Below are 18,950 nucleotides of genomic sequence, written 5' to 3'. Positions count from 1 at the left end.
TTTTTGTCTTTTTTGTCTTTTTTGTCTTTTTTGTCTTTTTTGTCTTTTTTGTCTTTTTTGTCTTTTTTGTCTTTTTTGTCTTTTTTGTCTTTTTTGTCTTTTTTGTCTTTTTTTGTCTTTTTTGTCTTTTTTGTCTTTTTTGTCTTTTTTGTCTTTTTTGTCTTTTTTGTCTTTTTTGTCTTTTTTGTCTTTTTTGTCTTTTTTGTCATTTTTGTCATTTTTGTCATTTTTGTCATTTTTGTCATTTTTGTCATTTTTGTCCTTTTTGTCCTTTTTGTCCTTTTTGTCCTTTTTGTCATTTTTGTCATTTTTGTCATTTTTGTCATTTTTGTCATTTTTGTCATTTTTGTCATTTTTGTCATTTTTGTCATTTTTGTCATTTTTGTCATTTTTGTCATTTTTGTCATTTTTGTCATTTTTGTCATTTTTGTCATTTTTGTCATTTTTGTCATTTTTGTCATTTTTGTCATTTTTGTCATTTTTGTCATTTTTGTCATTTTTGTCATTTTTGTCATTTTTGTCATTTTTGTCATTTTTGTCATTTTTGTCATTTTTGTCATTTTTGTCATTTTTGTAATTTTTGTCATTTTTGTCATTTTTGTCATTTTTGTCATTTTTGTCGTTTTTGTCATTTTCGTCATTTTTGTCATTTTTGTCATTTTTGTCATTTTTGTCATTTTTGTCATTTTGGTCATTTTTGTCATTTTTGTCATTTTTGTCATTTTTGTTATTTTTGTCATTTTTGTCATTTTGTAATTTTTGAGATTTGTCATTGTTTTCATTTTTCCCAATAATTTCATTTCATTTATTACTGTCATTTATGTCAATTGTGTTATTTTTGGCATTCCTATCATTTTGGCGGTTTGTATCATTTTTGTTATTTTTTCATTTTTGCCATTTCTGTCATTTTCATCACTTTAGTCGATTTTTGCCTTTTTGCCATTTTGTCATTTTCGTCTTTTTAATAAATCTTATCTCTTTCGTCATTTTTGTCGTTTCTGACATTTTTTTCATTTTTGTCATATTCGTCATTTTTGTCATTTTTGTTAATTTAAGTTATTTTTATCATTTTGTATATTTTTGTTATTTTTGCCATTTTTGTCATTTCTGTAATTTTTATCATTTAAGTCGAATTTTGCAAGTATTCTGCCATTGTGTCATTTTCCATTTTTTTTCAATTTTGTCGTTTTCGTTGTTTTTGCCATTTTTGTCTTTGTATCAATTTTGTATTTTTATCATTTTTTTTATTGGTGTCATTTTTGTCATTTTCATCATTTTTCCAAATTGGTATTTTCATTAAATTTTGCAATTTTCGCTTATTTTGTGATTTCGTCATTTTCGTGTTTTTTTAAAATTTGTCATTTGTGTCATTTTTGTCTATTTTGGCATTTTTGTCTGTTTTGTCATTTTTTTTAAATTTTGTCATTTTTTCATATTGTTATTTTTGATTTTTTTTTGCACTTTTGTCGATTTTTGTCACTCTTATCATTTTTGTCGTGTTTGGTCTTGTTTTTCTTATTTTTGAAATATTTGTCACTAGCTGACCCGGTGTGCTTTGCTACACCTTTCAAAAACAAATAGTATTTTCAGAAATTATTCAAATTTTTATTGTTTTGTTGGCATTATTTTAAATCAAATTATAATATAATTCTAAAGCAACTGCTATAAAATGAGAGCTGCAGCTGGAGTTTTGAATTGCAGTACAAAGATGACTGAAACTAATTTTTTGAATCTTGAGCTATAAATTTGTGTTAAAGATCTGATAATTTTAATCTGTTTCTTTAAACTTCACCCTGAGCTGGGAGGGCCCAAATTAATCGTACGCAACAATCTAACTTTTAAAATATGGTTGTTTTTGCTTGATATGTTCTAGATTTATGTTAAAAACTGATAAGAGAGCCCCCTCCCCTGTTCTTTCTTTCACCTCCTGCTGAATGGAGGTCGTGATCTTTAATAATCATACCCATTACGTTCCCGAAAATCCTCTTATATCAAATATAGTTCCATTGATTGGTTGATAAGTTTTTAAGCTTTATAACGAAATGTATATGGAGCCTTCTCCTTTCTTCCCCTCTCTACAATGTAAAGCGTAAGGGTCTAAAACAATCGTAGAAACATATCTCGTAACCAAGTACTTTTCCATGTCATATTTGTGTCCATTTGTTGGCTTCGTTAGAACTTATTCGTTGAGAACTTATGCTAATAAAATTGCATTGGGCTCACCTCCCTCCTCCTTTGTACCTACTCACTGAAAGTGTGTCATATAATCATAGAATCATACCAAAATGATTTTCATGTTAAGTTTTGTCCATTTCTCGGATTTTGTAAAAAAAAAGTTAAATGTAAGCCTCCTCTTCCCCTCCTATATTCCTAATTCTATCATCCTATAGCAAGAAAGGAATTGTTTCACATAGAAAAAGTGTATTTTTCGTACTCAAATGCTTTTTGATGCCAAATTTGGTTTCATTTGCTCGATTAATTCTCGAGTTATGCAAAAACATTGTATGGAAGCCCCTCTTTCCTCCTTTATATCTTTCCGCTAAAAAAGATGGGGCCTCAATTTATAATAGAAACATTTCTCGTATCCAAATATCCTCACATGCCAAATTTGGTTCAATTTGATCGATCAACTCTCTAGTTATACTGAAAATTGTAAGGGAGACCTCTACTCCCCCTTTTCATCCACCTCTTTGAAGGAGTGAGGGATACCAAATATTCATAGAAGAATTTCTCGTACCCAAATATCGTTCCATGCCAAATTTGGCTCCATTTGCTGTTGTAGTTCTTGAGAAATGCAGTAATAACTGTATGAAACTTCCCTCCCTCTTTCCTTTCTCCCGCTGGAAAAAGGAAGTGGGCTTAAATAATCATAAGAATATGTCACGTTCCCAAATACCCGCCCATGCCAAATTTCGTTCCATTTGTTTAATTAGTTATTGAGTTATGTAAAAATTATAAAAGATGCCCCCTCCCCCCTTTATATCTTCCTACTGGAAAGAGGGAGGGGTCCCAGATAATCATAGTAATATTTGTCGTATCCAAATACCCTACCATGCCAAATTTGGTTCCATTTGCTTTATTAGTTTTTGAGTTATGTATTAAAATATGAAAGAGGGCCCCTCCCCCTTTCTACTGGAAAGAGGGAGGGGTCTCAAATAATCATTGAAATATTTTTCGTATACAAATACCTTCCCATGCCAAATTTGGTCCCAATATCTTGATTAGTTTTTCAGATATATGAAAAATTGTAAGGTAGCCCCCCTCCCCCCTTCCTATCAGCCCACTGAGAGGAGGGAGGGGTACCTAATATTCATAGAAATATTCTTCTTTCTCAAATACCACCCTATGCCAAATTGGATACCATTGGCTTGATCAGTTTTCTAGTTATGCAAAAAATTGTCTTTTGTTTGGGAGACCCCTCCCCCCCTTCATGAGAGAGGGAGGGGTCTCAAACCATAATAGGAACCTTCCCCGGCCTCCAATACCCCCACCTGCCAAGTTTCACGCAAATCGGTTCAGTAGTTTCCGAGTCTATAGGGAACAGACAGACAGACAGACAGAAATTAATTTTTATATATATAGATTTTTGTAATATTATCAATTTTATAATTTTGTTCTTTTTTGTCATTATCGTCAATTCTGCTATTTTTGTAATTTTGTCATTTTTGTATTTTTGTAATTTTTTTCATTTTTGCCATTTCTGTCATTTTCGTCATTTCAGTATTATTTGTGATTTTTTCGAATTTCTGTCATTTTTGTTATTTTTGTAATTTCTGTCAATATTTTTTTGTAAATTTTGCAATTTGGGTCATTTTTATCAGTTTTGTCATTTTTCGTTTTTGACTTGTTTATCATTTTTGTTTTTTTCGTCTATCTTGTTATTTTGTCAGAAGTATCAATTTTTTCATTTATATCATTTGTTATCTTTTTATCACTTTTTTCGTTTAGAGTCTTGTTTTGTTCATTTTTGTCATTTTTGTTATTTTAGTAATTTAATTAATTAAAGTCATTTTCATCATTTTTGTACCATTTGTCATTTTTATAATTTTTGTCATTTTTTTGCTTTTTGTCAATTCTGTCATTTTTGTCATTTTTATAATTTTTGTCATTTTTGTCATTATTATCATTTTCAACATTTATTCGATTTTAGCCTTTTGTCATTTCTGTATATTTTTCAAATTTTTGTCGTTTGCCATTTCGTCATTTTTTATCAGTTTTGTCATTTTTAACTTTTTTATTATTTTTGTCATTCTTGTAATCTTCATCATTTTCATCATTTTCATCATTTTGATAATTTTTGACATTTTCGTCACACTTGTCATTTTTCGTCATATTTGTTATTAATGTCATTTATGTCATTTTTGCCATTTGTATCATTTTTTTTATTTTTTTATTTTTGTGATTTTTGTCATTTTTGCAATTTTTGTAATTTTTGTCATTTTGGTCATTTTTGGTCATTTTTTTTCATTTTTTTCATTTTTGACATTTTTGTCGTTTTTGTCATTTTTTTTCTTTTTGTCATTGCCATCAGTTTTTTTTATTTTTGTCATCTTTGCTATTTTTGTAAATTTTGTCATTTTTGTTATTTCTATAATTTTTTTCATTTATATCATTTTTGTCATTTTTTATTTTTTTGTCATTTTTGTCATTTTCGTCATTTTTGTGAATTTTAAAACTTTTGTTATTTCTATCATTTTTGCCGTTTTTGTCATTTTTTTCAATTTCGTCATTTTGGTCAATTTTAGCTTTTTTGTTATTTCTATCATTTTTGCCTTTTTGTCAATTGTGTCATTTTGCCGTTTTGTCATTTTTGTCAATTTTGTTATTTTTGTTATTGATGTTATTTATGTAACTTTTGCTTTTTCTGTCATTTTTGCCGATTTGTATTTTTTTCATTTTTCCATTTTGTGATTTTTTTTTAAAAAAATCAGTTTGTCAGTTTGTCATTGTTGCCGTTTTTGTCAACTCTGTCATGTTGGTTATTTTTGTCATTTTGTTATTTTTGTCAGAAAATAACGCGTCGTCTTCATTCAGCAGCAGCCCAAGTCTAAGGGCCTGAATATTTTTTTTATTTTTCAAAAAATTAAAACCATGATCGTATGTGCTTAATTACAGATGATTTTGTGTTAATCCCAGACATGCTTAACGGAAAGCTTACTTCGTTTTCAAAAGTTCAGCTTCATCTTTTTTTTCTTCCAGTCACACCATATGCGACCTTTTCGGAAGCTTATTTATCAAAGCGCTTAATTTTCATACAATGTGACACGACAGTTGAGAGAGTGTGGGAGTATCATTCGCCCACTCATTTCACGAAACCCGGCCAAAGGTAGGTATCCACAACGCCAGAAAGAGCTTATTAAGCTCCCCAGCAGCATGTGTGCGATGTCGAAAACCGGTGAAATATGGCACTTTCGCAAGGTTTATGTTCACGTGTACAGGCGAAAATTGCCACCCCAAACCCCAAAGAAGCAAAAGAAAAAAAGGGTCGGCGAAAGTTGGTCTGGGTAGGTATCCTATTTCCATTCATAATCGACCTGGTTCTTCCGTAGGTTTGTTCTGAGGCCTTTTGCAAGTAGTGTTCAATGGATGTCACTCTGACCTCATCCTCAACTCGAACGGTGATGTTTATTTTTCACGAAAAAAGTGGAAAATCGGGGAAAGCTGGGGCGCAGCTTTGGGAGGGATAGACGTTCGTACACGTTCTTTCCCAGGAACGGTTTTCGCTTTCAATCTTGCAAGGAAAGGCCGTCGCGTTGAATGTCGATTTTTTGCACCCGGTGTTAGTTTTATTGTTCCAGTCTGCGCCCCCTGAATGGGTGATATGGGTGAAAGAAAAAGTGCTCTTCGGTTTGGCCTAGTTTTTCCCCGGCTTTTCTCTAGTGCTTCTAACCGTTCACTGATTTTTTGCACACCCGAGGATCATATGAACCTACTATGTATGTATGTATTACCCCCATTATGGCACCCAAGGAGAAGCGAATTTAAGTGGCAATTCATAGACCCTTATTATGCGCGCTAATTGAAATGTACATTACGAGGATGAAGTTTTAGTTAGCCATAAAACTATTTTTGAGGCTCACATTTTAAAGGAATCATCTCATTAAAAATTATTTATAGGATGCCAACATTTAAAATACATACAGCTAGTCTTTCATTGTTTCCGAATTTGATCGAGGTGTATATACCTGGAAGTAAAAAGAGAAAAATAAACAATTTTTAATAACTGATCATTTATATCATTTTTTAACGTAGTTATGTTGGATAAAGTTGTACACTACTGTATCACTGTGAAAGTAAATTTAGGGACAGTACAATGTGAAACATCGGGAATTATCTAATGCAAATTTTCGAGATACAAATGCCAAATAATTGAATTATCAACTATCATGATGCTTAATCGTCAAGATCTCAATGAAAAATCTCAAATGTAATAGAGTTATAAATTTTCAGATAGTGAATTTATGGAATATTGTAAAGGTTTAAATTCCAAGTATTTAGAAGATCGGTGAAATAATTCCAAAATATCAATCCAAGACTTCAGAAAAAAATTAAAAAAGAAATATATATATAAATTAGAGAGATTGTAAAAATGATTAAATAAAAAATCGCTTAAAAAACATAATTTACAAAAAAATTACATTATTTGATGAATGACGATGGAAAAAGCCACAAAATTACCAGAAAAGTTGAAGAAAAAAAAACAACAGTGACAAAAGTTCCTGAAATGGCTAGTATGAAAATAACAAAAATCACTCAAATTGACAGAATCGAAAACATTAAACAGAGTTGCGAAAAATATAAGTATCAACCAAAAAGATTAACAGAAATAAAGAAATAACAACTATGAGAAAACTGACAAAATGTCCAAATTATTATTTTAAACGAACAAACATATGTATAAGGTTGCAAAACTCAGAAATAACTCCAAAAAAAAAAAAGAAAAAGAATTTAAAAAAATATTTTTTCATCAAAACTTATCGTCAAATTTAAAATCGTATTTTAGGCTTCCAAAAATCCTTTCAAGATTATTTCTGCAAAAATTTTCAAAATAAGTACGTTTTGGAGACATAAATTAAAAATGTTTACAGCACAATTTTTTTTTTGTTTGAATTGCCAAATCTGAACAAAATCCGGGCTTTTTTCAATGAAATCCAAATAACTGGCCCGGGCTGGACTGTTCCCAAATTTTGCATTAAATACCGAGCAATCGGGGATAAAACCGGGCAATCTGGCAACCTTAATCTAAGTGAAACTTTCATTTCTTTGAAGAGATCATTTTTCCTTAACACTAAGCGTATATGTTTTAAGAATATGATGGCTAGTATCTTACAAATGCTATAAGCTTCAGCCAATAGAATGAGTACTTTGTATTCCGTGACCGGGAATCGATCTCATGAACATGAGCGTAGATAACTTTAACTCTAAACACTACGCCAATGCCACCGGCATAAATTAAATGATGAAACTTTTTGCTTAATATTTAATAAATTTGCCAAAAATTACAAAATTTCATTAATGTAGGAACATGACAGAATTGACAAAATTAAGAAAAAAAAATACACGAATTTCAAGACAGTAAACAATGTTAAAAATGACACGGATGACACGAATGGCACAAACTGACCAAAATAGCAGAAATGACAAATATTACAAGAAATACAATATTGATCAACAGTAAAAATGAAAAAAACCTTATTAACAAAAATAACAAAGTTGACATAAATGGCAAAAGCAATCCAATTAAAAAATTGATCACAGACAAGGCGAAAAATAGCAAAATCAAGAAAGGTCACAAATGTAAAAATGTCAAAAATGATAAATATAAACTGACAAAATTGATAAATATAAAAAAAGACAAAAATCGTCAACATGAAAAAATTGATCTTTCGAAATGGCAAAAAAATACTAAAAAAATCTCAACAGTGATGTTGAAACATGGACAAAAAATATCCACTCATGTCGCCGACCGTGGACTAGCAGATAGCGTTTAAGCCTTCTAAACCAGCAGTCATGAGATGGAGCCTCGGTCACGGCATAGAAAGTACACTTTGAATCTTTATGTAGATTTGTGTATTTAGAATTCGTGAGATGCTATCCAGCAAATCCTTGAAAGATTATTCGGCTTAGTGTTAAGTTCTCATCAAAGAAACATGAAATTTCACAGAGATCCTACAAGTGTGTTCGTTTTAAAAAAGCTGAGAAATTCAAAAATGGCACAAAAAGCTCAATGCAGCCAAAAATCGCCAAAAATATCAAAATTAAAATATAAACAGCACAGATGAAAGGAAAAAAAAAAGAAAACACACAATTATCCTAATTGACTAAATTGCCAAAAATGAGATAAATCAGAAAGAGAGAAAGAAAAAATGAAATAAACTGACAAAAAAAACAAAAGGACTATGATAAACATTGAAAAATAATAATAAATACACACAAAAGCCTACATTGACGAAAATTCAGAAAATAAAATGACTTGCGAAGTTTTACAAAAAAAAAGTTATTAAAACAAATCATGGAATTGAAAAACAAGTATAAAATGGATGGAAATTAATGACAAAAAAATGTCAAAAATTATCAACAGAACATAAGAGCCATTTAAGATTAAGCTTGCCAGATTGCCCGGTTTTATCCGGGTTTGCCTGAATATTTAATACAGAAAAGTCGGGCCATGGTTGGTTGACCGCATTTCTGTGTGCTGTAATTTTTTAAAATTTATTCGTCCAACATGCAATTTTTAGCAAGTTTTCAAAAAATAACTATGATAGGTTTAATAAAAGCCTACCCAAGTAACCATAAGCACTAAAACATAGCCCTTAATCAACAATATGTTCCCATATATTACTCTGAATTAATGCTTGTTTTGCAATATATGCGTATATAATGCAGATTTAGTGCTAAAAGGCGAAATAGCGGGCTGAATAAATGCTATCATGATAATAAGCATTACAAATGCTGAATTAGAGCACCATCAAAACGTCATTTTTCGCCAGCCGTAAAAAAGCATTATTAATGCATATTTAGAACACCTTTTTTTCATTGATTGATCATGATTGATGTGAAACGGAAATTCAAAATAGGAAATTATTCTTTGATTTATTAAAATGAACAAAAATTAAGAAATAAAATCATTATCTAGAACATCAATCAACCTGCTGAATGAAGGATTATGATTGCTTAATGAAGTGTTCTATGAAATGAGAAGTGATTATAATTGAATTATGAATTACTTTTGATGAGTCTCGAACCGAGGATCCCGCAGCAGCCTTTATCTTTCCTTGCGCCTTTACCATTTCGACCACTCTTGATGCTGATAAGGTAGGTGATAAAACCCGTACTTCAAGCACTGTTCGGGTCACACAACTTCATAGACAATGTATGCGTGAGAAGGTTTGGAAATGTATTGGAAAATTTTGGGAGAAGACAACTGCAACTGCCCGCTCTGATTGTTTTCGTTTGCTGTTTTGCTTACTCACACGCAGCAAATGAGAAGATCGCTCTTGTTTACATTCGCGGGTTTGACGTTTCTACGCTTTATAAAAGCTTTATATAAGCATGAACAGAAAGTTCTGGTGCTACAGTCTTAATGCTTGTTAACATTATATAATAGCTCTATATGTGCATATAGTGCTACCATTAGTGCTAATTTTTGTTATTGCTTCTATGCGTTAATAATGCTTATATAAAACTAAAAAGCATTATGAATGTTGATATAATGCTAACTTGCATTAGAAATGTTGATTTAATGCTGATTAGGGGTTACGGCCTAATGCTTATGGTTACTTGGGTAAAATACAATTTAAAATCTGCAAGTTTTGATGAATAAAATGTTTTTTTAGTTTTTTTTTTCTTTATTTTTGTTAGTTATTTCCTGGGTTTTGGCAACATTGGCACAGATATTGCTAGGTTTTTAGATAAAATTCTCCCAACTTTTTTTGATATTTCATTCATTTTTCTTCTTTAATTTTTATCTTTATGACCAATTTTACTCACCGTTAGTTCTGTTTGTTAATTAGTTTATCGGCCTTATAAGGTTAATTTTTTTTAATTTGGATAGTTTTTGTAATTTAATTTTTTTTTTCATTTGAGTGATTTTATTAAAGTGGTTTCATTTTTCAACAGAGGCCGTTTCGGATATTTGTTAACTGTTGTTAATATCTGTAGTTTTTCATTTTTGTTAATGTTGGAAATTTAACATTTTTGTTATTGTATTCTTTTTTTCATTTTAATTATCTCGTCAGTAAGTTAGTTTTGGAATATTAGCCGTTTTTTGATATCAGTGTTTTTCATTATTTTTGTTATTTGTCCATTGAGGTATGTTTTTGTCATTTTTTCAATTTTTACATGAGCGTAAATTCTAAATTTTCTTTTGTTTTCCAGTTAAATAAGTAATTTTATTTTTTAATTTTTGTTTTTCGTATTCTTGTTCATCAATTTAGAGGTTTTTTTTCAAATTTTAGATTTTTTGTTGTTTATGCAAAGTGATTCTGGTTATTTTTAACAGTTGTGTTGAGGTTTTATGTTTATTTTTTTCATTTTCCTTTTTTTTCATTTGATTTTTTTTATGTGTTTAATTTTATTTTTATAATCACTCTCGATTTTTGTTTTCATTTATTAAGCTATTGACAAAATAAAGAACAGACAAAGGTCGCCGAAATCACAGAGAAATATTTAGTTTCACAGAACTCCAAGGAAATTTTCATCACAAAATCTGGGTCACACAGAATTTTGAAACTAATCAAAATTAATGTAACACATAATAAGGAGTGTATTCGTTAAACATGCAACAATTTTTTCGTGAATCAGTTTTAAATGCATGCATGGGAATTGATGAAATTTTCAGTGAAGCTACTTAGTTTACATGTGCAAATTTGTGGAGTTCTGTCAAGTTGTTTTTGAGATATTGTCCAATAAAGAAGTTCATCGACTTTATAATGCATAGGTATGAATGAACCACCCATTTTTCAAACCAATGCTTTCTTTTATATTTTTTTTTGTTTTCTGAAGCTTGATTTTCGAAATCAGAAATCAGAAAATTTTATTTTATCGAAGTTATGACATTTTTTCAGATATTTGACTTTTAATCAATCCGCTTCTGTTTTTGAGTAGTTGCACCATTCCAAAACTAATTAAAACATAGTATCTACGTTGAAGGATCTATGTCTTATTCAGGGATATTTGAAGACAATCTGCTTTGTTTATTTTGACATTCCATGTGGCAATATTCATGTAAAACGGACTGATTTGTAGCGTTCACAGATCGTCAGCCACCTCAAGTGCTAGACTTCAAATTTTTCAATTTTTTCTCTTTGCTTATCTTTGGAATAGCTGGGCGAAACAAGTCAATGAAAAGTTTCTGGCAGAAAACCTGTCAGGTGCCCGCTTAAGAGTTCGTTTTGCTGTCCTTTTCGTAATATTTCAAAACATCTGTGCACTAGCGGATCCAATATTTTGCGCACGATTTGACCACCGTAAATTATTTATTTTTACAGCGGGCAGCTTATTTCTCTTGCAGAAATGAAGTCAGGAATGTTTATTAGTGTTTATCGCTTTGTCACTTCCCCAATCGCAATTTTTGATTTGCGTTTGATAAAACCTCTAATGTTCCCTACCCTCATGGAATTAATCATCTTCACTTAATGAATAGTTAAATTGAGAAATCGCGCAATTTTAGATCCTTTAGAAATCCTTAAACGATTAACTTTATGAATAGCCGAATAGTTGATTTCCAGCTGTTTTCGAGGCTCCCGGTGGGACTTTCCTGAATTTTTCGTGATCCTGCCCAACAAATTTATTAAATGACCTTGGACGATATCTCCAAAAGCACTTGACAGAACGTTACAAAAATTTGCACTTGTAAACAATTCACTAGTTTGTAGCTTCACTGAAAATTTCATCAATTTTCATTCATGCATGCAGAAGTTATTAACAAACCAAAGTGTTGCATTTTTTTTTTCGAATACACTCCGCCCATGGAATACAGTCCACCCATGGAAACGAAATAGTTCCTGGAAGCAATCTGGACTGCCGGATTACCAACCATGAAGACATCTTAAAGAACTGAACCAGAATTTGGATCAGTCTCAAGATTAGAATCATGAACAGAATCACGATAAAATAGTGATTAAAATCTCAATCAGAATCAGAATCGAGATTCCTTGAGGGATGTGAGTCTGAATTTGAATCTGGATTGAGAGCAGATCAGAATCAGAATAATTATGATTAGCAAAAGATAGGTTCTCGTCATACTTCAATAACCTTGCGGTTTTCTTATAAAACTTCAACTTGCCGGACTTCAATGAATCCAATAAATTCGGGAGTATTTAGGAAAATCTAAGACAATTCTCATAATTTTGATTAATTTATTTATTTTTTTTCAAAATTTCAAATATTTCATGAAAATTTGATTTTTGACGTGTTTGATAAATTAAGTGATAGAAAATTTTGACAAACAATTTCTGACAATTTCAACAATTTCTTATAAATTGAACTATCGCTGAAATTTCATAATTTGTCTTGAGAGTAGGTTAACTATTTGGACAATTCACTAATCTTTAAAATCTTAAATTTGAACTCAAAGTTAACTCAATTCTTTATTAAACATCCTAATTTCATGCCTGCTGCTTCTTAAAATCCCAGAAAAAAAAAACAAAAAAAAAACAAGCCGGCTTCTTCTTTTTTTTTTTTAAATAAAGGGTTAAATCCAAATCGCTTTTTCATTCACAAGGCCTTTCTCGAGGGCATGGAAACTTTTTTTTTTAAAATGTTTCCTCCTACTTCACTTCAAACAGAGAAACAGAAGGACGTGGCTGATGTCGCGGGCATCCGGTTCGCACCTTGGCGTTCCCTTTTTTCTTCATTCCGGAACGGGAAGGGAAATGGAAAATCCTTGACAAAACGTGCTCAACCGCACACAACTCATTTTCCACAATCGGAGCATACTTTTATTACTTTTAACGAAACACCAAGCCAGACATTTTACAACTGTTGTCATCCGGCTGTGTGCTTGACGGTAGCACTGATGAAACTCATTATGATATTTGTGGGTATTTTTGCGTTTTCTTATCATCCGGCTGATGTTGTCGGGGTTATTTGAAATGAAACACACCTTCAATGTGGGGGTAGTAAACTTCTAGCCCGAAAGGACCTCACATTCCAGGTTTGCATTCAATCGTACCTGGGAACAGAATGATGACAGAAGTTGAAAAAAAAAAATAAAACATCATCTCGTAAAACAAAACGAGGCAACGTAAAATGTTGATCATTATTCTTGGTAAGGAATTTAATACAGAAATAATTACGTCCTCGTTCTCAGCTCTCGGAGATAGATGTAAGGTGAGTTATGAACTTCAGATTCCTCACAAAGGGTTTTTGCTCTGTGCTTGCCAGAGAATTTGAAAGAATTTGAATGAATAGAAATTTTCAAGAACGATGTCAGTACGTTCTTTGAAATTTATGAAAACATTTTAGATTTTTTTTTCGATATTACCTTAAGCGATTTTTAACATTAAAAATCCTAAGTCAACTATTAAACAAAAATTCATTTTGCAATATAATTCAAGTGATTATCATTTGTCATAAATAAGTGTATGTCAATAACGAGCCAAAAAGACCATTTATAGTTAATCTGAAGTGATGAATCCAAAACCACAAGCCTCAAATTGCATATGGTGCCTCATAAATCGCAGATCAAAAGTCGTTAGTCACGAGACTGTGACCTCGATGACATGACATAAAACATCAATCATCGTCCAATTTCCAGGGGTTTTCGCCCTCATTCAATTCCTCAACAAAATCGAGATATATGTACGTGTCTAAACAGCACAGTCTCAAATCAAAATAAAAAAAGAGAAGAAAACACAAATACGGATAGTGGAACAACAAAGTACAAAGTCTCCACGACAGACAGAACATCCAGTAAGACAACTTAATCGAGCTGCTACTAGGAAACCATAAAAAGGAAGAACCATAGATAGGTAATTTATGTATCTCCAGGGATTTTATGATTATGCCTATTTAACGGTGGGTTTTAACTCGGAAAAGTTTAAGTCCATTCAAACCCACCGAGATTTCTACAATCACAACATTAAATCATCACCCCAAGGCAGCAAGTCTTCAACAGCCGAAATCTGATACAGCAGAAGATGAAACGGGAAAACAGCTTCTAGATTTGCTGCTGCTGAGATGTCAAAACGACCAATCGGTTTCCAATTTTTTCCCCAACCTAGAGACCAAGAGCCATTGGAAAAAGGAATTCCGCCAACGCACTTTTCCAGACCGCACTGGCTTAACCTCAGAAAGAAACTTGAAGCCCTGCTCCCATTTCAATATAGAGATTGGCATATTTCTCTGGTTGAAGTCTTCCGAAGGTTCAAAAATAGCATTGCAAATTTTTCCTCAAGTTTTTCCACTTTTACTTGCTTGCACCTTTCTACGAAAGGTGAAGAAAAAATGGAAATGATGCAGATCTTGAATCAACGAAGACGACGATGGATGAAGTTTTTTTCTTTCTTTATTTCGGGAAAGATAAAGTTGTGATCTTTTGCCCTCCCCCACAGAAAAGCTGTTACCAGTTTTCGATAAGAAAACTGGGCATTAAAAACGATATGGAAATTACCATATTTGAAAATATGAACCTAGAGATTAAGGTTGTCAGATTTTTTTCAGGGAAAATCAGGGCACTTGATTTGAAAAATATGACTGAAAATCCGGGCAAATTTGGTGAAAACCACGGAACTGTTGAAAAAAAAAAACACTTGAAGTATCACTTGACCCATTCCAGCGTGACGTCAATACGTTTGCAAAACCTTTTTTTTTGGTATACTGTATATAAATTTTACAGTTCATATCGCACATTATAAAAAGTTATATCTAAGTTCAGAAAATAAATCGCTACAATTGGGGATGATAAGTATTTTTTTTTAACGAATCGTTATCAAAATATAAGCAAAAGAAATCGTGATGCCAAAACTCGCCAAATTTTCCACTTTCGGTTTGTTTTACAAAACCGTATTTTTCTGCTCTTCAATTCGATTAAATTTTATGAAAATTTCAGGAAAGTATAAATTCATTACAACCAACAAATAGCACTTTTTAATTTTTACAAATTTTGATTTAAATTTTTGTCTAAATATTTGGTTCTTGAATAATGATGAAATTAGTTCATTGATTAAGATTTTGCTGAACTAGAGCGATCCAGATTTTTTTTTAAATATTCTCTCTATCGATCTAAAAAAAAATTCTTTAAAATGTGTGTGAAATTCTGAGACCTTAAAGTGTCTTTAGGGTTATATATTTAGGATATGTAAAACAAATGTATAACAAAAGAATAATTATTAAATAATAAATTGGAATGTATTTCTTTTTTGACTCTATTGTAATGTAAAGTTCAATATGCTAGCAATCAATCAAGCAAAGCCAAAAGAACTTGGTCTATAGATTGTTACGGTTTTTTTTGCTGAAAAGTTTATCCTGAATTTTATGTAATACATATATTTGTTTTTTTTTCTCTAATGATTTGAGATTTGGTTTTTTTTTATTTTCAAATTAGAATCACTTCGCTTGGTTTTTCATCTAATTAATGAAAATGAATGAAAATCATCTAATTTTCAAGTTATAATCGCTTCGCACATGTATAGGAGTTTCTTAAGGAAATGTCTAGGAGCATAGGAGGTGTAGGTAAAAAGAAGATCGCACCATTTTCCAAAAATGGCTCCTGTTCAACAACCTCTCCCTTACTAACGCAACCCTTTCCTGAGATACTTCAGTATAGATTCGCAGACGTATAGACGGTTTCTATAGCTGGTGATACTGACTTATCATTGTTTCAGAATTTTTCAAAACAAGATTTTGAAGAAAACTGGAATAACAGTTTTTTTTGGTTGATCCTAAAAAGTATCTTACTAACAATCCTTCTATCATCCCTCATTGACTACTAGGACGTGGCCGGCGCTGTTATTGATCATTTTTTAAAGGGAGAGCATGAGTTTTGTGCATTGAGAATGAGTTGCTAATCCCAAGCTGCATTCTTTTAGCCCTTGTACAAAATTTATGGCCTCGATCAATCACGGAGTAGCAACCATTGGCGATGTGGAACTCGATCTACTTAGCCACGCCAGTGATCATGAAATTCGAAATGCATTGAATGATTTGAAACAATATAATATTAAACTTTTATTAAAACCATGAGAAAATAACGGTATTGTTGAAGACTAATTAAAGCATTTCGGACTTAATGATTTAAGGTGGATATGAGTAGTCAAACAAGCTAAGCTAAGCTAAGCTACAAATTTTGATTTAAATTTATTTTGAGCTATTCAGTTTCGTGACCACACAACGCGCTATTTTTTTTTAAACACGGTATTGCAAAGCGTTGTGACATCACGAAATTTTTTGGTCAGCTACATGAAGTAAGTCAAAGTATAATTTTTTAATTATTGCTTAGTTTAATATAAATGTTTAAAAACTCAATGATGATGAAATCGATCCATTTATTCTCAAAAATTAAGGGCATTTAATCCAAAAAGACGCTTATAAGCTGATAAAGCTTGTAACACTGCGCACATTAATTTTATTTGTTATTTATTTGTGCGATTACGTGAAAATTATCTAGAAAAAACTAATATTAGGATAACCTTATTCGTAAAAGCGAAATGTGTTTCTGAATCTTTTAAATATTTAATTGCAAAGGAAAGGAAAAATCAATGATAATTTCAAAGGCTTTCGATCTATTAAAAGTTAGTTAATGGACACTATTTAGAGTGCCCAAATCAGCCAACTTATGAAAATCTTATAAGTTGTAAGCTAAAATGGATCCTAGGCCTAGCGCAAAGTTTAATGCTAAATTTGGGGGATCGGACCACGGAAAAAGATGGCGCAATGAGCCTAGTTTATATGGAAATATGAGAATTATGAAGAATTTTGTTTGGATGGAACATAAAAAACCAGTATTGCATGAATTTCTGAAGTCTGTATCGGCTGATTTGTTTTCGTTATAGTTATTCACGAATCTTCAATTATAACAAATAGCTCATTTCAAAGTTACACTTCGTTAAGGGTTAGGGTTAAAAAAGATATTGAGTTTCAAAAATTAGTTTATGAAGGATCAATTACAAAAAATACATGAATGATCATTAATCGACGCTTATACCCGTTTTTGAAGCTTTATAACAGCTGTTTTATCTTAACTCTAATCGAAATGCGTTCTTCAGATGAAATATTGTCATAATTAAAGCTTTGAAACATTCAAATTAAAAGATAAATCGGGTGATGAAGACCAAAAATATTGGTGAAAGGTGTTTTTTGTTCATCTTGAAAAAAATCTACATTATTCAAGAGTGGCCAGTGAGATTTCATTTTCAAATTTTCGTTTTTTCACGATTTTCTCGATTAAGCTTTTATAAGTTTTCGGATTGAAAATATACAAATAATAATGTACATCGGGATTTTTTCCCAAAAAGAAAATACAGGCTCCGTTCGATTTTGGCAACATTCGATTTTGGCAACATCCGATTTTGGCGCATGTGCCAAAATTGAAAGATTTTTAGAAAAAACATGACTTTAAGTTTTCGCTATTACAGGACCAATATAATTTAGACAAGCACCATAAATAGGTTTTTAGGTTCTTAACATACAACAACAAAAACAAAATTTAAAAAAAAAATTAAAATACTCAAAAATGTCAAAAAGATGAAAATTCGTAAAATCAAAAAACAAATACAAACAAAACACTAAAAATGATAAAAAAAACTAAAGAATAATGAACAATCACAAAAATGATAAATTTCACAAAAAAAAACAAAAATTTTGAACAAAACAAGAAAAGTGATATAAAGGCGAACCAGCCTGTAGCTGAAAACCTCTCAAATAAAGACAAAAAAAATAAAGAAAAGTGCTAAACGCATCAAACATGATAAAAAAAATTAAAAAAATAAATGAAAATGGTCGGAAATTGACTTGAAATTACGTAAATGATAATAATATCAATTGTTTTTGTAGTTAAAAACTGAAAAAAAGTTGAAAAAAAAACCTTTCGTTTTGGCAACATTCAATTTTGGCAACGTTCGATTTTGGCAACGCGAGTGATGCCAAAATCGAATGGGGTCTGTTTTTCTTAAAAATTTAACACAGAAGTGCGAGAAGACTTCAAATTTATTCAGATTACGGTGATATCTGTTGATATTTTTAAAGAAAATAAAGTATTAGCCCATTAAAAAGAAAAAACCACATTTCACGGAGCAAAAAATGGGGAAAGTGATACATTGAAAATTTTAGATTTTAGGTCCGATGGAAAATTAGTTTATTTTCCCTGTCCTCATATTGAATTTAACTATTGCACTCTATCTTCTGAAATTTGAAATAATAATCATGAGCGATGATTTTGGTATTGAATTACTGTTCCATAAACCAAAAAATAATTTTGAATTTAGTTTTTTTTAATTTTAATTTTAGTTTCTGATGCTTTTCTCAAACTACTGATTGATTGACTGCAATTTTATTATTTAGATTCTTGTCTATAATACTGATGTGTTTTAGAGCTTAAGTTCTGGGTGCTGGATTGGGCATATATTTTGGCTAAATTCTGAATCCGGATTTTCAATTCGAGCTCGAAAATATATATCTTAATTTCCTCAGAAGGAATTTTTGCTTTCAAATTCTGATTTTTTTGTTATGAATTCTTAGTGTAGAGGATAACAAAATGTTCAAACGTGATTCCGTCACTTATACACTTATGTTCTGTAACTATGCAATCCCACAAAAATCGTTTTCCACCTTTTGTACATTCATTAATGATCGAAATAACAAGGAAGCCATCTAATTTAAATTTTTGTTTTTTGCGTTTTTCCTCGCTCGGTCTTATGAAATCTAGATTCATAGAGAGAGTTAAATATTGAGTAAATAGTAAAAATCTATTTTCGAAACCTTATAAGTTACCTTGTCGGTAATTTGATAAA

The 18,950-nt window shown here is 31.0% G+C and overlaps 1 long non-coding RNA gene across 1 annotated transcript in view; it reads right to left on the bottom strand.

Annotated features, from left to right (window-relative positions):
• Positions 1–775: 775 nt before the first annotated feature.
• LOC129743605 (uncharacterized) overlaps positions 776–18,950 on the bottom strand; it is a 63,737-nt gene continuing 45,562 nt past the window's right edge. Inside the window, exon 4 of the long non-coding RNA XR_008736626.1 lies at positions 776–6,185. This is a non-coding gene — a long non-coding RNA (uncharacterized LOC129743605). The remainder of the gene's footprint in view (positions 6,186–18,950) is intronic.

This window comes from Uranotaenia lowii, chromosome 2, assembly GCF_029784155.1.
Source record: "Uranotaenia lowii strain MFRU-FL chromosome 2, ASM2978415v1, whole genome shotgun sequence".
NCBI lineage: Eukaryota > Metazoa > Arthropoda > Insecta > Diptera > Culicidae > Uranotaenia > Uranotaenia lowii.
This window is presented reverse-complemented; position numbering and strand designations above follow the sequence as displayed.